The 17,492-nt window shown below is 43.9% G+C and overlaps 1 protein-coding gene across 1 annotated transcript in view; it reads right to left on the bottom strand.

The window, feature by feature from the left end:
• The window catches only part of IL1R1 (interleukin 1 receptor type 1), a 121,318-nt gene that overhangs the window by 64,704 nt on the left and 39,122 nt on the right, over nucleotides 1-17,492 (bottom strand). The window lies entirely within an intron of this gene.

The raw sequence follows: 17,492 nt of genomic DNA, 5'->3' as shown, positions 1-17,492 counted from the left end.
GAAATGTTGGCGGCTGTATAAGGATCTGAGGAGTTGGAGGTGACTAACAGTAACACGTGCGACGGCTTTATGTTGTGATCAGCAAGGGAGCCAAGTGACAAATGTCCATCCCGGAGGAGGCCACAGACAGCACGAAATCACAGGGCGGAGAGGCCCAGGGTGCCTCCAGCTCTGCTCTTGCCCAGTCGTGCTTCATCAGCTACAGTTCTCCCATCTGTCACACGGGGAGAGTAGAGCCCACCTTGCCAGGATGGCGAAAATACAGATAAAGTGTTTGTTGTGGTAGTTGCACATGGTGGGTGCTTTGTTTTGTTATTTTTGGTCCCCCAAAGATAAGTGCGTAAGGCGCTACAATTTCAAGTGTAGAAAAGGTGTCGATATGGGACAATACTGCCCAATATTTAAAACCAAGACGTTAAAACTAAGATGTTTCAATATTTTATTTCCTTACTTTGTCATGTACCTAAGATTCATATGTAAATAAAAATTATCTTTTCACAGTGATTTTTTTTCCTTCCCCGTTTATCATTAGATTCTTTCAAACTGGGTCAAACACGTTGCAATGGGACTATGAATTAACATGAGAACAGTAGGAAGCAGAACTTAGAAAATATAGATACGCAAAGTTTATCTAGAAAGACATAGCCTGGCCATAAAGAAAACACAAGGACCAAGTGTAGAGTCTGCTAACACGATTTCACTCATTTCTTCCAATGGGAGAAAAAGCAAACCCAAGACGTATTCGGGACAAGGGCCATCCTGCACCACGCCCCCCCACCCCACCTTTTTCATTTTTGTATCCTCTAACCTGTCTAACACAGAGCAAAGCACTCAATAAGTACTTTTTGATACTTTAAAATCAGACAGAAAAAGTCATCTCAAGTCCGGGGAAACTGATCACCCTACCCCCCTTTTAGGCTGAATCACTAGCAGCACTTACAGACTTTCTCATACATAAAATTCCCCAAATACATTGAAGAGCATTTAGATGCAATAAAATTAATCCAGAAACATCATTTGCAGAACTGTGTTGGCCATCTACGCCAAAATCTGGCTGACCTTTAAATTTTATTTTTGTATTTTGAAAAGAAGAAAAAAATAGCAGTTACCGTATTTGCTTGAGTCAATGTAGCCCAAAATAAAGTAAATAACGTGCTAACCATCAAACCTCCTAATGGCCACACTTAATCTTTTTATATTCAGAGTGTTATTGTGACTACTTGAGACAACAAGATTAGTCTGTGGGAAGAGGGGGAAGCTCTTAAATTTCTTCCTCAGAAGAAGAACTGGGAGGAACAAAGTCAAGGTTAGAAGGTCGAGAAGAGGAGAGAGAGAAATAAAGCAGCAATTACGAAAAGTCTGAACCACCCTAATGCAATACACCCACCTTGTCAGTACAAAACTGACATGTGTAACCTACATGGGCTTCTTTTCCACCTTGTCAAAACGGATGTTTTCTTCTCAACAATCCAGATTAGCCAGATAAACAGTGCTAGGCAAGTCCCTACCTGCCATTTGCTTCAACCTTGGCAGTCAAAACCTGCCATGCAGGCCTCCTACGCCTCCAGGAGAAAGCCCAGACCGCTCGATCTCGCTTTCCAGACCCACCTAGGTCTCTCTTGACGCTGCCTATTTGAACATGTTCCTCTCCTCGCCCTTCATGCTTCGAGGCGTCAGTCAAATTACATACAGTCTCCTGTATGTAAGGCCAGCTTCCCCAGTCGACACCTCTTCCCCTCTACCCGGAATGTCATCCTTCTTCCCCCTCCAGCTCAAGTCCTCCTCTTCCTTACCCTTCAAGCACCAACCTAAATACTGTACACTCCTGGGGTTTTCCCACCCCTCCAACCAGGGGAAACGAGTGACTGTTTCCCCCTCCCCTGAACCTTTGGCTTCCCCTCCCTGCTCTGATGGCCCTGGCAACCCCGACTTTGTATGGCTTGAGTTCTTCCCTCTCCTGACACTCATCAAATGCTTAAAGGTAGGCTCTTTCTCTGACCGCCTTTATCCTGAACAGAGCAGATGTTTAAGTCTTTGCCAAATGAATGAAAGTGGCTATATTTACACTACTTACGCCCACCAAGCCTTAGAAAATTCAAACCACACTTACAAGATAGACAGTCTTCGATAACTTCCAGGGACAAGGTTTTCTGGGAAACGGACCCAAATTCTCCCAGCAGGCGGGATTTGGCAACCACCCTAGACAGCTTTTTTCTAGCCAGCTTCTTGTTTACTTGGGTAATTTACTGAATTCATGGCTATCGACTTCCGGATCGATGGTTCTCAAGCCATATTATACCAGCTGCAAAGTATAATCACCCGGTGAGTGTTTAAAAACCCTTGTGCGAACACTGTGTCCCAGACCAACACATCAGAAACTCTGGGGGTGGGACCCAGGCATCAGCATTTTTTAAGGCTCCCCGGTGATTCCAATATGCAGTCAGGATTGACAACCACTGACCTAGACCATAGAGGGTGACCCGATTCAGAGATGTTTGTTCTCTTTGTGTGGAACTGAGTGGGTCCGCTAACACAGCAACACCCGTTTTCTACACTGACCCTGCAGACGGGGCCAGGCAAAGGAAAAGTGTTCAGCTTCAGGGCTGATTCACACACAGCATTTGCAAAATAATTATTTCCCTAGAACAATAATTTATGATCTGGATATCAGTTCCAGACTAAAGGAAGTATCTGTCTCCACCACTGCCACCCTCCCACCCCGCCCTAGCATTTTTCATTTTCCTATGAACCTAGTTTCTGTACTCTATGTCACACTATCTTACCAAATTTCTTAAAAATTTCAACTGGGAAAAAAAGTTTAAAACTCTGATCTTGCAGTTAAATAAATCTCAGAATTTGAGGTTGATGATAAATATTCAAGTACAGTGAGTGATGGTGGGTGTAATTTCCCACAATATTACAAAAGCAAAAATGTAACCTCCCCTTCTCCCTATGAGTCAGCTCAGTAACCCGCTGTGTTAATCTAGAGAAATGCTTAAACCTTGAGGGAAATTTATTCAAAAGGGTAGTCACGGCAAGTTCATAGGAGATTTTTTAAATCAACTAAGCCTAAGTACACATTCTATCACCAAAGACTATAATCGTATATTTTCCCTCCAGGAAAGAAATCCTATGAATCTTTGCATATAGTTTTACAGATTATCCTTTTTGTTGTTTTTCTTTTCCAGCTATATTGAAATATAACAGACATGTAACTTTGTGTAAGTTCAAGTGTACAACGTGTTGATTTGATACATTTATATACTACAAAATGATTACTACCATAGGGTTAGCTATCACTTCCATCCTGTCACATAATTACCACTGCTTTTTCTTGGTGAGAACATTTAAGATCTACTCTCTTAGCAACTTTCAAGTATATAATACAGTATATTAGCTATAATCACTATACTGTACATTAGATCCCCCAAAATTAATCTTACAACTGGAAGTTTGTACCTTTTGACCAACATCTCCCATTTTCCCCACCCCTCAACGCCTGGTAACACCACTCTACTCTTCGTTTCTCTGGGTTCACCTTTTTTAGATTCCATATATAAGTGATACCATAAAGTATTTGTCTTTCTCTTATTTCACTTAGCATAATGCCCTCAAGTTCTATCCACATTGTCACAAATAATAAAATTACCTTCTTCCTCATGGCTGACTAATATTCCATGGTATATATATGGACAACATCTTCTTTATCCATTCATTGATAACATTAGACATTTTGGTTGTTTCCATTGATAGACATTTAGGTTGTTTCCCTATCTTGGCTGTTGTGAATAATGCTGCAATGAACACGGGAGTGGAATTATGCCTTTTAGATCCTATTTTCATTTCCTTTGGGTATATACTCAAAAGTGGGATTGCTGGATCATATAGTAGCTCTACTTTTAATTTTTTGAGGAACCTCCATACTGTTTTCCGTAGTCACTATATCAATTTACATTCCCACCAATAGCGCACAAGGGTTTCCTTTTCTCCACACCTTTGCCAACACTTGTTATCTCTTATCTTTTTGATTAGTCTATATAGATTCTATATAATCTATAGATTATTCTTTAACAGACAGATGATACTATTTATGAAGCCAGATTTCCCCACCTACTTCAGATAGGGTCTGTTTAATCATTCCAGAGAAATAGCTATGGAGTCCCTAATATACTTGAATTTGTACTTTATTATTACGTATATTTTATTTTTATTGATTTTGGCTTGCATATTATCTACCGATCATTTCAGAGTCTAGAAAATAAACTTTGCACATAATACCTTTTAAAAAGCTAGCTTACAGACACCATGCGCCAATTTGGATGATAAATTCCTATCAGAAGTGGTAGAAGTGAGCCTTGATCACGTGCTCCATGTGAATGAACTCTGAAAATCTTCAGCACGCATACAAGTATGACTACTTAAACCACATCTTAGAAAGAACTATTCTGTAAACTACTATTTCCCTTCGTCAAGTCCCCTTTTCATTTCAGCACAATGAGATGTAAAGAGGTTTGGGAGTCCAACAGACCCAGGTTCAAATCCTGACTCTGTTATTCATTTGCTACCATCTCAAGAAACTGCCTATCTCTGGGCCTCAGTTTCCTTCCGGACAAATTGAAAATGATAAAACCTGTTTAAGGAACACAGGTGATGTCTGAAAAGCACCCAGACGTTGTCAGGAGGAGACGGATGGCTGCTGATCCTGGTTCAGGCAGGAACTTCCAGGCAAGGCTGGTGCCTGGGCAGGGAGGCCCAGTACCGCTTGTACCTCCAGAAGAGGACAGCTGCTAATCAGCCCAGGACAAAGAGAGCAAACCGCCAGCAAATGAAATCGCAGGTAATAAATGGTCCAAGTAAAGTTGCCCCAGAATTTCCAGTCAAGTTCTACCCTCTCGCTAACTCCAGGAATAGAATTAGGAAAGCAACACCAACCTTAGGGGACCGTACTCATGGCTTTGCAATGTGTTGGTTTTGTGTCCCGCGCTGGACCACGTTGTTGGCATAAATGACTGAGTAGCTACAGTCATCAAAAGCAACACTGCTTACCTCAGCCAAGAAAGGACTCACTGTCAAGAGGTTCAGCATGTTTAGAAAAAAGACGGGATAATTTACAAGTGTGTTCACTTCCAACAATTTCCCGTCAAAGGATAAAAAAAGGCATACCTTCACAAGAGACACAAACAAGCCATTGCTTTGTTCTGTAGCAATGTCATCATCCATTTGTTTGCTGATTGAGGGAATGTCTGAAGGCTTCAGACATCAAATTCACTAAAATCCTCACTGAAATTTTAGTCTTTAAAGCTAGCCATACCATTGTCATGGACAGATTAAACACAGATATCAGAAAGCCAAAAGCCTAAAAATCTATGAATCCTGAAATATTTATTTCAATTATGATTAGCATAGATACATATCAAGTTTCATAAATATGTTTCTGGACTTTTCTTTTGTAAACATTCCTTCGGATGCCTCTTTTACCTATCATTATCACTCAACAAACCACACCCCCACGCCATGTTGCATTCACCTGGGCAATTCTGTCTGGATTGAGCACCTGGAATTTACCCGTGGATTCCCTTCTTCTCAGAAGCAAACCCTGCCCTCTTTCCCTGGACCAGGAGATAAAGCTCCCTGAGGCGTTCACTGATCTCACAGCCTTCCTGCTTCCCGGCCAGGTGTTCCTACATCCATGGAAACCTGCATCCCTCGGCACCTCGTCAGCGCCGGCAGTACCTGAGGCCTTCATCCCAGACGCCACACACGTGCCCACACACACATCAATCCCCACTCTGCGCTGGCCACAAATGACCAGTTGTGCCGTAGAGATGGGCCTGAGTGCCCAGTCAACAACACTTTGCCCAAGTGCTCTGTGTTTCTGCACAAGATGGAAGAACCTCTCAGCTTAGAGCCTTACCATCAGCCCCCTGAGGCTGTGTCCAGTCCCCACCTCTTCCACAGGGCTCTGCCAACGCTGCAGACTCATAGGCAAAGTGGCCCCATGATAATGGAAGCAGAAGTGCCAGAGTGAAAGAGGATGCGTCGTTGAGAGAGAGCTTTTCTGTAGGGCCTTTCCCAGATGATAAAACTGGAGAATTTTGCTCCTTTCTGAAGCACAGAGAGCCACAGAGCTCGGGGCACAGTCCCAGCTCCCCCTCTTGCCCACTTGGTGGGCTTGAGGAAATCTCTCAGCGCTTCACCTCTCAAGTTAGAATGATAACCCTACCTCCACCTCCAGAGAAGGATATAAGAGAAGCTCCAGCCCCGGAAGGCCTTCCCAGCACCAAGCGGGCCCCGGAGGCAGATCTGTAAGTGGCACACACTGCAGGGCCCGCGTTCTCATTAGGAACCCAGAAGTGGCTGGGCCCTCTCCACTGTCCCCTTCCCGCCTTCCTTCTGACTGTTGACATTGGGTTCTGTCTGGAAACTAGACTGCGCGTTTTCTTCATCTTCGTGTTTTCCCTCCCACCTCCCCTTCCTCTCACCACCCACAGCACCTAGTGCAGGGCTTAGCCCAGACTGGACACCCGACAATAATTTGTCAAAACGACCCGTTAATTTAGCAATACATGAGATAATGAACGAGAAAGCCCTTTATAAACTGAGTTTTGTTTCTGAGAGAGGTAAAATGTATTTTTGTAGAATGTCTCCATGGCCATATTTAGGCGAAGCTTTTGTCACTTGTTACACACACACAGCACAGGCTGGGCAAGAGAGTCCAATGTCCTGCATGCCAGCCCTATAGCAAATGTCACCCCTGCCACAACCTTTTGTGACAAATGCAAAAATGACATCCCCCAGTGCTTGTGCAGAGGAACTGTGCCTCCCTAACACCACACAGGTGAGCATTTCTGGTCTGTGAGGTAAGGCTTTATAGACTCTGGCACCATCTTCCCAGCCTGTGACTGAAGGCAACCAGTAAGTCAGAATAAAATGCAAACTCCTTGCTGTGCACCCAAATGCCACCCATCATCAAGCCCCTGTCTCTGTCTCCAAGCTCACCTCCAACCTCCCTCCCACTTGCTTGGACAGCCATGCACAGACCTTCCTTCTGCTCCTCCAACAGGGCTCTGATGGTACTCTTCCCTCTGCCGTCTGCCTGTCTGCCTCAGAGCTCATCCCTCCTCCACAAGGACTCCCCGTCACCAGGCTCACACAGATCTGGGCTCATTAGTCATTGTCTCAGCAACCATCTGTCTCTTTCACAATGCTTATCGCGATGTATGCAACTCCTGCTGCTGCCTGGCTGTTTCCTGTGACCCTTGCAGGCAGCAGGCAGATCTCCCTCCCTGACTGGGGCATCCCATGGCTGGACACACAGCCAGGGATTATAAACTAATCATTGAACAAAGCAAAAGTTATGATCACAAATGGTTTTAAAACAATATCAATACTACTACACACCTACTAGAATGGCCAAAATCCAGAACACTGACAACATCAAATATTGACAAGAATGTGGAGCAGTGAGAACTCTCATTCATTGCCGGGGGGAATGCACAAAGGTATAGCCATGTTGGAAGACAGTTTGGCAGTTTTTTACAAAACTAAACATACTCTTACCATACGATCCAGCAACTTCGTTCCTTGTTATTTACACAAAGGAGTTGACAACTTACGTCCCCACAAAAACCTGCACATGGATATTTATAAAGGCTTCAATTATAATTGTCAAAACTTTGGAGCAACCAAGTTGTCCTTCAGTAGGTACATGGATAAACTGTGGTCCATCCAGACAGTGGAATATTATTCAGCACTAAAGAGAAATGAACTATCAGTCCATAGAGGAATCTTAAAGGCATATTACTAAATGAAAGAAGCCAGTCTGAAAAGGTTACATACTGTATGATTTCAAATACATGATATTCTGGAAAAGGCCAAACTGTGGAAACAGTAAAAAGATCAGTGGTTGCCAGGAGTTGAGGGGGAGGACGAATCGGTGGAGCACAGAGGATTTTTAGGGCAGTGAAACTACTGCGTATGATACTGTAATGGTAGATACATGTCATTACACATTTGTCCAAACCTATTGACTGTACAGCACCAAGAGTGAACCCTAATGTAAACTATAGGTTTTGGGTGATTATAATGTTCATTGGTTGTAATTTATACATGCACAGGGGCAGTGGTTATACGGGAAATCTCTATACCATCCCCTCAGTTTTGCTGTGAACCTAAAACTACTCTCAAAAAAATTAAGTCCCCCCCATAAAAAGACCCCTCAGTCGTTATATGAGATATGAAAACTTTAAAAACACACTGAGTTAAACTCTTCCCCCACAAGACCATCAAAGTTTGCTGTCATACTGTGTTGACGAGCACATAGGGGAACATTCTCTCAAACATTCCCGGTGGAGGTGTTAATTGTTCTAATCTGGTGGGAGGTGGGTGGGCAATTTTGAAATATATATCAAAACCACAAATGCACATAGCCTTTGACCAGGCAATTCCACTTCTAGGAATTTAGCCAACAAATATACTTGCTTGCACTTCTGCAAAATGTTATGGGCAAGGCTGTTATGCATCGCAATATTGGTTGTAATAGCAAAGGATTGCAAACAACTTAAAAGTCCACCAAATGATCATCTAGCTCGTTGGATACAGTTGTGGAACAGGAAACAGAAGAGTGTACACCATTAGTGTATGTGATGGTTAATTTTACGTGTCAACTTGACTGGGCCACGGGATGCCCAGACAGCTGGTTAAACAACATTTCTGGGTGTTTCTGGAAGAGATTAGGACTTGAATTGGTGGACTGAGTAAAGCAGATGGCTCTCTCCAATGTGGGTGGGTATCGTCCAATCTGTTGAGGGCCTAAGTAGAGCAAAAAGGCGGGGGAAGGTTGGGTTAACTCTGCCTGACCCTGCGTGAGCTGAGATATGGCTCTTCCCCTGCCCTCGCTCCTCCTGGTTCTCAGGCCTTCAGACCTGGACTGGAATCTCCACCATTGGCTCTCCGGCTAGGTCTCAAGCCTTGGAACTACATCGCTGGCCTTCGTGGGCCTACAGCTTGCGGACGGCAGATGGTGGGACTTCTCAGCCTCCATAATCACATGAGCCAATACCTTACAATAAATCTCTTCCAAGAGAGAGCTATATCTCCTATTGATTCTGTTTCTCTGGAGAACCCTAAGTGTGAAAGAGGCGGAAGGAAATACAAGAAACTATTAACAACCGCTATCTATTGGTGAGAAAGAGAGAAAGAGATGGCTGGGGAAAGGAAGAGAGAGAGAGACTTCACTGAACAGCCTTTTAAATTGTGTGATCTATTCAAACGTAAATAAATCACGTGTTATCTGCTTAAAAAGTTAAAAATTCCAAAATCTTACTGAAAAGTTTAACAGAAAAACAAGTAAAATATCATTTTAGTTTATATTCTTATCTCCGTTTTATAACTGGAACAACTAAGCAAAGATAAATAAATTGCCCAGAAGAAAATAGAGCGAGGCCTCCACTCCCACACCAGCACTCACCGTGCTCCATCCCAGCCTCCTTGGAGATGCTCTTAGGACTTCCTTGGTCCTAAGGAATTGAGGGCTCAATGAATAGGAAGCATAAGGAAAGTGTCCTTACATATTTTCAACACCCATAACGTCTAGGTTGATGGTCCTGCCAGGGAGCACCCAGCCTGAAAATCAACTCCAGCTGCCGTTTCACACGAGCCCACAGAGATTCAGGGAGACTGAGGCTGAGTGCCCCCCACCAAACCCCCAAGTGAGGGGATGACTTGGCTGAGTTTCCAGGCTCAACACCTCCAAATGCAGCAGAACTGGACTCTCAGCACATTTGGAGAGAAGAACCAAGCGCATCAACACTCAGTGCTCCAGACCAGTGTGACTCATGCGCTAGAAAACTAAATAGACTTGATGTAGATTGAGGGCTTTCTCATCGCCAGGTGGTACCTTTGGGTGACTTTCGGAGCTTCTTAGAGTCTCACAGAGACTCACAAACAGTCTCAGTTTGTTTGGCCCTAGAGCTGGAATGATGATACCAATATTGCAAAGTTGTGAGAAAGATTAGAGATGATAAATGTAAAGAACCCGGAATAGTGCATGCTCATTAGTGAGAAATTAATAAACAGTGACCCAAGGGAACAGCACAAACACCATCAGTTGTCCAAAAACCATGTGTCATTGCCTCTGAAGTCCAGTCACTCCCCCCCACCCCGCTGACTCCAGAACTCTGGAGTAAGACAGTTTGAGTCATGAATCCCAGCTGTGTGCTGAGATTGGCCAGTCACTGTGTGACTTTAGGCAAATCTCTGCTCTGTGCTCAGTTCCTTAATCTGCAAAATAAGATAATAATAATGACTACCTCATTGATGAGGCACTTAGAACCAAATCTCGCACATAGTCAGCGTTCTATTAAGTATTAGCCATCATCATTATTTATTTATTTCTTAGTTTAAACCATTGCTAAATGTCAGTTTGGTCCTGATTTTAACAGTCTGGCACTGAGCTGGGGGTCAGAGTGGAGCTCTGTACTCCCTGTAAAGCTTTTCATAGAGATTTGCACTCACAAAAGCTGTGGTCTCGATTTTCCTGGTTCTACCCTTGGCTTGGATTCATTTGCTTAACATCCACTGAGAGCTTTAAAAGTTTACTGAATAGAAACTGAAACGAACCCAAATTAAACTAAACAAATACAATAATCCGTTTGCCCTAGAAAAGCTCAATTTCTTAAATCCTCTGCAGTTTCTTTTTGGGATATTCCTTTCCTTGCAGAGTTGGATAAAAATGTTCCTAGCTCCCTGCCATTGATTCATTCCAGAAACATTATTGAGCCCCCACCGGGTGTCAGACCCCAAACCAGGTCCTGGAGAGAGAAACACACCTAATATCAGTCCCCACTTCTAAGGAGCTCTCACTGGGGATCGAAGCAAGGCATGTTGAGGATGAAATGCGATATGAGAAGAATGGTGTGTTGTCCCGTATGCAAGTGAGATAAATAAGGGACAAAATAAAAACCACTTTTGATCTAAAGTATGTTCGTGTGCTGCTGGAACCACCAAACACTGCTGCTGAAGAACCAAGAAATACACTGTAACACACACACAAACCTTTCAAGTGTAGAATTAGAAGACATCGTCAAAATTTCAGCATGTAGCTTTCCAAAAACTATAGACTTCATAAGGCGAGAATTTAAATAAACTTCATCATAACAACAATATTAATAGTACCATTTTGTATTTTTACTTTTTTTCTATTCAAAGAAATTTCCTCCATCTCCGTTCTTTATGTTCCTAGTATGATCATGTGGTGGAATGGAAGACTAGTCCTTATCTCTAAATTTTGTAGATAAAGAGGAGATAAAATCATAAAGACTGAGGTTTGCCCTAGGTTGTTCAAAAGGTAAAAAGTCCGAGCAAAAGCATCTGATTCTGCCATGCAGACATCAGACAAGGTCAAAGGCCTCAGAATTCAAGTTGGCATAAGTTACCGTAAGGGACAATTGCTTTTGGTAATGAGTAACCCAAAAAGACAAGAAACTGAACCTAAAGGGGCAGAATAGGAAGTCAGAAGGTGTTACAAAAGGTCTCCGTAAAGCAAATTAAGACAACAAAATACCCTTTGCCAGTTAGCAAATTAGTACACTTTTTCTGAAAAAAAAAAAAATGGTACAACTGAATGCTGGTGGAAGTGTGGGAAAATGGTATTCATACGGTGCTGGAGGGAGTGTGAGTTGTTAGCTCTTTCCTAGGTTAATTTAGCAGCAGGATCAAGAGCTTCAAAAATGCTCATGCCATTTGACCCCACAATTCCTCTTCTGGGAATTTATCCCAAGGAAATAATCAGGAAGAGAAGCAAAGGTTTTGCTCCACAGATGTTGATTTTGGTAACGTTAATAATAGAAAAGAAAACAATCAAATATCTACCAACATGATTTAGTAAATTATCTGTGTAATACAATTTAAAAAGCTTGTGTAGGGGCCGGCCTGGTGCCATAGTGGTTAAGCTCGCACACTCTGCTTCAGCGGCCCCAGGGTTGGCAGGTTCGGGTCCCGGGCACGCAGCGACGCACCACTTGTCAGGCCATGCTGTGGCGGCGTCCCATATAAAGTGGAGGAAGATGGGCACGGATGTTAGCCCAGGGCCAGTCTTCCTCAGCGAAAAGAAGAGGATTGGCTTTGGATGTTAGCTCAGGGCTAATCTTTCTCACAAAAAAAAGAAAGCTTTTGTAGAAAGAAATTCATTATCATGGCACGATGCTCACAATATATTGCTCAAAGCAGGTAATAAAACAGCAAGGGCAGTGCAAGTATGTTTTTTCAACAAGTAAATGTGTTCAGAGAAAAACATACCCACCAAAATGTTAACAGTGCTTATCTCACAGTGTTAGGTTTTTGTTTTTCATCTTTTTTATTTATCTTTGTGTACTGTTTTAAATTTTATTTTTGACAGTGAGCATGTGCTGTTTGTGTCCTTTCTCTTTTTTTTCATGAGGAAGATTGGCCCTGAGCTAACATCCGTGCCAATCTTCCTCTATTTTATATGTGGGACGCTGCCACAGCATGGCTTGATAAGTGGTCTGTATGTCGGTGCCTGGGATTCGAACCCGCGAACCCCAGGCCACCGAAGCAGAGCGTGTGAACTTAAGCACTACACCACTCGGCTGGCCCCTCTGTGTGTACATTTTTAAAGGAGATATTTTAGAAGTGGCTCTTAGCCATTCCTTGACCATGCCTGTCAAGTTTTTCTCCTAAGTAAGCTAACAAGCACGTGCCCAAAAGGGTTTGTGGGTTAAAAGATTAACAACTGCCTGCTGAAATGAGAAAGGCCGTAAGTATCTTTTTAAATTCGTCATCACTACTAGGAAGACCAGATTCATCTCAAGAAGAGTTCCTCGCTCCTTCTGGGCAGCACTGTCTTCTTCCTTTTGCCATCGGATCCACACATCTACAGTGAACACAAACCACCGCCAGCCTCAAACACACACATGGTGGTCTCCAGTCGCCTGTGGGTGACACTGGGAGTCCCCAAACCAGCTGGTCGCTAGCTGCATTTCTTGAAACATCCTTCCCCACCATCCAGCTTTTCACACCCTCGTAGCCACAGTGCAAACTAGCATTTTGCCTAAGAGCGAGTAGCTTTAAGTTGAATTAAATTGAATGGTAAACCTCATTTTGTTCTCCTTTTTATTTTCCTATTTCCTTTCTTTAATCTTTCAGATTCTGTCCTATTTTCTTATTTCCCGCAACAACACTATTGATAGGAATTATGGATGTCAAGGGTATCCAATAAGGAATACAGGACAATGTTCATCATCCCCTCTGAGAACGCACGGTCTTCCTCATAGCTACAGGTGTAACATTTGCAAAGCTCTGAAAAAACATGCTCGTGCTATAAGATTACATTTTAAGCCCATATTGAAGGCAGTATGTACAAGTCTTGCTAATACAATACCATATAACTTTAAATACAACAAATGCATGTCTGTTAATAATAATGCAATGCTTTCAGTCAAACAATGGGCCAGATTATGGCTCTCTAAGACTGTAGAAACTTAACGGAAAGTGACAAAATAAGTCTTAATTCTAACATCAGGAGCAGCATTTTAAAAGGACTTTATTTATAATACCCTTCACTTAAACCTCACAATTTGCCAAAAGTCACATAACTATTTATGGTTTATTGGTAGTATATAGTTATGTATTTCCCATATATTTCATAGTTAATCTTCCATAGAATAAAACATGCATAATCATAGGTGATCTTTTAATACGGCTCACGGACACATCTTAAGGTTAAATATACCTACAGAGCCACGTAACTCCAAGAAATCCTTAAAATCTTGTTTCAACAAACAGCATAACATTATCAGCTGTATCGGATTCCATTTCCCTCCTAACTACTTCATCATTGTATAAGTAAACAAAAAGAAAAGGAGGAAAAAATACAGAAACGAAAACCCAGAGTGCAATCAATCATCTTACCATCTCCTCTCCTCGTCACTGGGGCATTCGGGAATGCTGGCCTCCCGGGAGGTGGGCACTCTCAGGGAAGCCCACAGGGTTTCTTTCCCCAAATGAAGCCAGCTGAGTTGACGCTGGTTATTAAAAACAAAAGCTCATTTTGAAGCCTGGATAGAGTTGTTAATTCCCTTTTTCTTTTTCCAAAAGAGCTTTGCGTCTGGTCCGTGCAGCACGAGTGTGACAACTCACATCTTGTCAGACGACCCCACTATGCCGAGGTGAAAAGAAAGGAGAAAGTGGGCTCTGGTGACGCCTGTGTCAGAGGCTGTTAGGACTTTAATCCTCAGCAGTGACACATGTAGCGAACAGGAAACTCAGAGCCAGGCAGACAGCCAGAATCATTCAGAAAACGTGCCAAACCCTTACGAAACACCAACGCTCTTCACCATTCACTTCTAACATTTCAGAAGGCTGCGTCTCTCTCCTTCTGTGATGTTGCGTTAAACCTAGACAAGGCTTGCCAACATGTCCAGCGTGTCGTAGGTTCCCATCATCCCAGTCTTAATAAATCAAGGCCAGGACTGGAGTCTCGTACCCTCTCCCTCTTCTGCTGACCTCCCAATCCTTCTTATGACAATATCCACAGACATGAGCCCCAGCGATGCTGCAGGACCCTTAATTCAGTTATTTACAGGGTTCAGACCCAGAGCCTCTTCACGATGTGCCCACCACCCCTGCCATGTGCCCTGGGAACACTGCAAGGCTCTCTTCTCAGCATCCTGGAGGTGAGGAGACCCGCTGATCACCCCTTGGCTCAGGACAATGCTCAGAGTGTGGCAGGGTGGGGAGGGTGCAGGGAGATGGAGGCTATAGCCGGAGCCTCTGGCTTCCACGTGTGGTGGCCTGGTCCATCCAGGAGAAATGGTGCTGTTTGATTGCCTCTTTTATTTCTCTTCTTTGGCCCTTCCTGTGCCCTGCATTCAGATTCACGTTCCCAACATCGCACAGGGTCCAGCTTATCATAGTGCTTCTCAAAAATCTGCAGCACAGGAGGAAAATGGCCAAATCTCCTATTCTGGCATTCAAGGCCCTCCACCAGCAGACTTCAACACAGCTGTCTGCCCCCACTGCCCTTCATAAGAACCCTTTGTGCCAATCTGGATGGGCCACCCACTGACCCTAGAAGACACTGTTCAAAGCCTTGCATGCACACGTTTCGCAGCCATCATCTCTCCTTATCCTCTTGAACGTGGCGCCACACACACACACAACACTCCTTCCTCCTCTTTGCCCTGCTCCCCATACTTCTGGTCTTCACTGCTGTGCACTCAAGCATACCCCCTACTGCATCCTGGGGTCATTCCCTGAACCCGTGTCTTCTCTCCATGATAACAGAGACAGCAAGGGTGGGCACTTATTAGGTGTCAGGCGTTTTTCTGGGAAATGTAAATACTTTAGATGATGTCCATTTTATAGATGAGGCAACTGAGACATAGAAAAAGTAAGTACTTTCTGCCAGATCCCTTAGCCAGGAGAGGTGGAGCCTGCGGTGAGCCCGGTCTGGTGCTGCTCCTCAAGCTCGCCTGGGATCAGTGCTATTTATTTGGTAACAGGGCAATTTCCTCACCCTTCTTGGTATCCTTTCCAGAGGGTGGCCCAGAACGCCTTCCCGTTCTAGGTAATTACCACGCAGCCGTGATTAATTGACAGATTAATGAGCTTTAATTGAGAAAACAAATGTTCCACTTCAGCCGTGGACATGGATTTCAACATTAAGATTGAGCAGAATGGTCTTGAGGTTTAAGGCGACATTCTTGTAGTGGTTTTGCTGACATTTTTAACCCATCTATAACGTGATGTTCAGGTCTAGGCCATCTGGTGAATCAACAGATTTGATTCAGACGGAGACCACATCCGTCTGAGCCAGCCAGAATCATCCCACCCTTCCTTCCATCCAAAGAAGTCAAGGATGGGCACGCCCAGAGCAAAGCCAGGCAGCACATGGCGTCCTTCTGGCCATAGTGAGGCCTCAGGGGTGGTCCAGTCAGAGCAAGGCTCAGGGCTTCTGCTTGACAGTGGTGGGAAGCACCCCCTTCAAAAGGCTGCTGGTGGGCACCCTTCTTAAGACAAAGAGGGAAACGAGCCCCCCACACAAGGTGGGCTGGAGGGGGTTCCAGAGAACTACAGAGGAAATGCTAGGACCTGACCCAACCCATATACCTCTAAACTGTTCAGTGACAAGAGCCAACACATCTTTTTTGGCGTTCTTAAGCCGGGTCATTTGAGTTGGATTTTCAGTTACCTGCAACCAAAAGTGTCCTGACTAACATATTTCTAATTCCTGCTCCTCCCTCTCCTCCTCCTCCCTCCATCCGTCCCCCTTCCTCTCTCCCCACTTTCCTCCCCCAGTTCTCCGCCTCAGTCTCTTCCCCCTGCTCCTCTCCTGCCTCCTCCTCCTTCTTCCTCCTCTTTCCTTTCTTACCCCCTCCTCCCTGCTGTTTTCCTGCATTTTCTTTTGCCTCTTTTGTTCTTTCCTCCCAGAAAGAAAGAGAGAAAGCTAACAGGGAGGCTCTGAGTGGATGGGAAGAGGCCAGTGAGGAGAGAAGAGAAGCTACAGGCAGCAGTGGTTGGCAATTTTCAGACAAATGCCCATTCATGGGCTCCTAGAAGGGCCCTCTATACTCTTGGAAACACACGAGCCATCCAGGGCTGCTGGGTGGGAGCGACTCCCGCTGGAGGGTGGGTGATGTTTTGTTCAAGAGATGCGTCTGGCCTCCCAAGGGGTGCAAGACACTCTTCTAGACTCTTCGAAGGAAAAAAAAGATCAGGAAGACCCAGCCCTTGGCTCCAAGAAGCCTACTATCCAGTAGATACTCAGGCTGTGGATGAGATGTTAATGGGTTTAACCCACTGTAAGGATTTGCCTCCCAAAATAGGAGTTTGTGACCCCAATTTTTCTCTAATCAGTTTAGCTTATTATCTGTACTGAAGCTCTAGTGGAGAGGAGAGATGGCACTTCAAGGACTTTTATGACCCTCTTTTCCACTCCAGACAATTTCTTCTCCCTTCCTCCTCCCACTTCTCAGCGAGGAGAAAAATGTCAGGAATCTGCACTGTTTAGTTAACATGCCTCAACACACATGCACACGCACACGCACACACACACATACACATGCACATATGCACATACACACTCTCTTGCTTGGGTTCTGTCAGTTGCTTAGTTCCCCCACACAGGGAAAACGAATAGTTATAGGTGACAACAAAAATTCAATACTAGAAGTTAATGGAAAATCCCCAAAACTCTGGGGTTCTTCATGAATGCTGGAGCATAGAACTCACTGAGCCAAGCCCAGAGCTTTTACTATAAAAACTATCAGAAGATGTCATTATGACCTGATTTTATCAGTAACATGGTCTTTGCAGAACTCCAGAACGTCTGTATACACTTAAGAGGTCAAAAATAACTCATGCATTTTCCTGGAATATTTTTATGGAAAAGTTTACACATTCAGAATTGATTTGCATTTAAGAATGTCATTAATGTGGTTGTAATCCATGTGTTTCCTACATGTCACAATTGA

The sequence above is a fragment of the Ceratotherium simum genome, chromosome 40, assembly GCF_057802395.1.
Source record: "Ceratotherium simum simum isolate JZ-2026a chromosome 40, ASM5780239v1, whole genome shotgun sequence".
Classification (NCBI taxonomy): Eukaryota; Metazoa; Chordata; class Mammalia; order Perissodactyla; family Rhinocerotidae; genus Ceratotherium; species Ceratotherium simum.
Note: the sequence above shows the minus strand (reverse complement) of the source record. Positions and strands in the feature narration are given on the sequence as shown.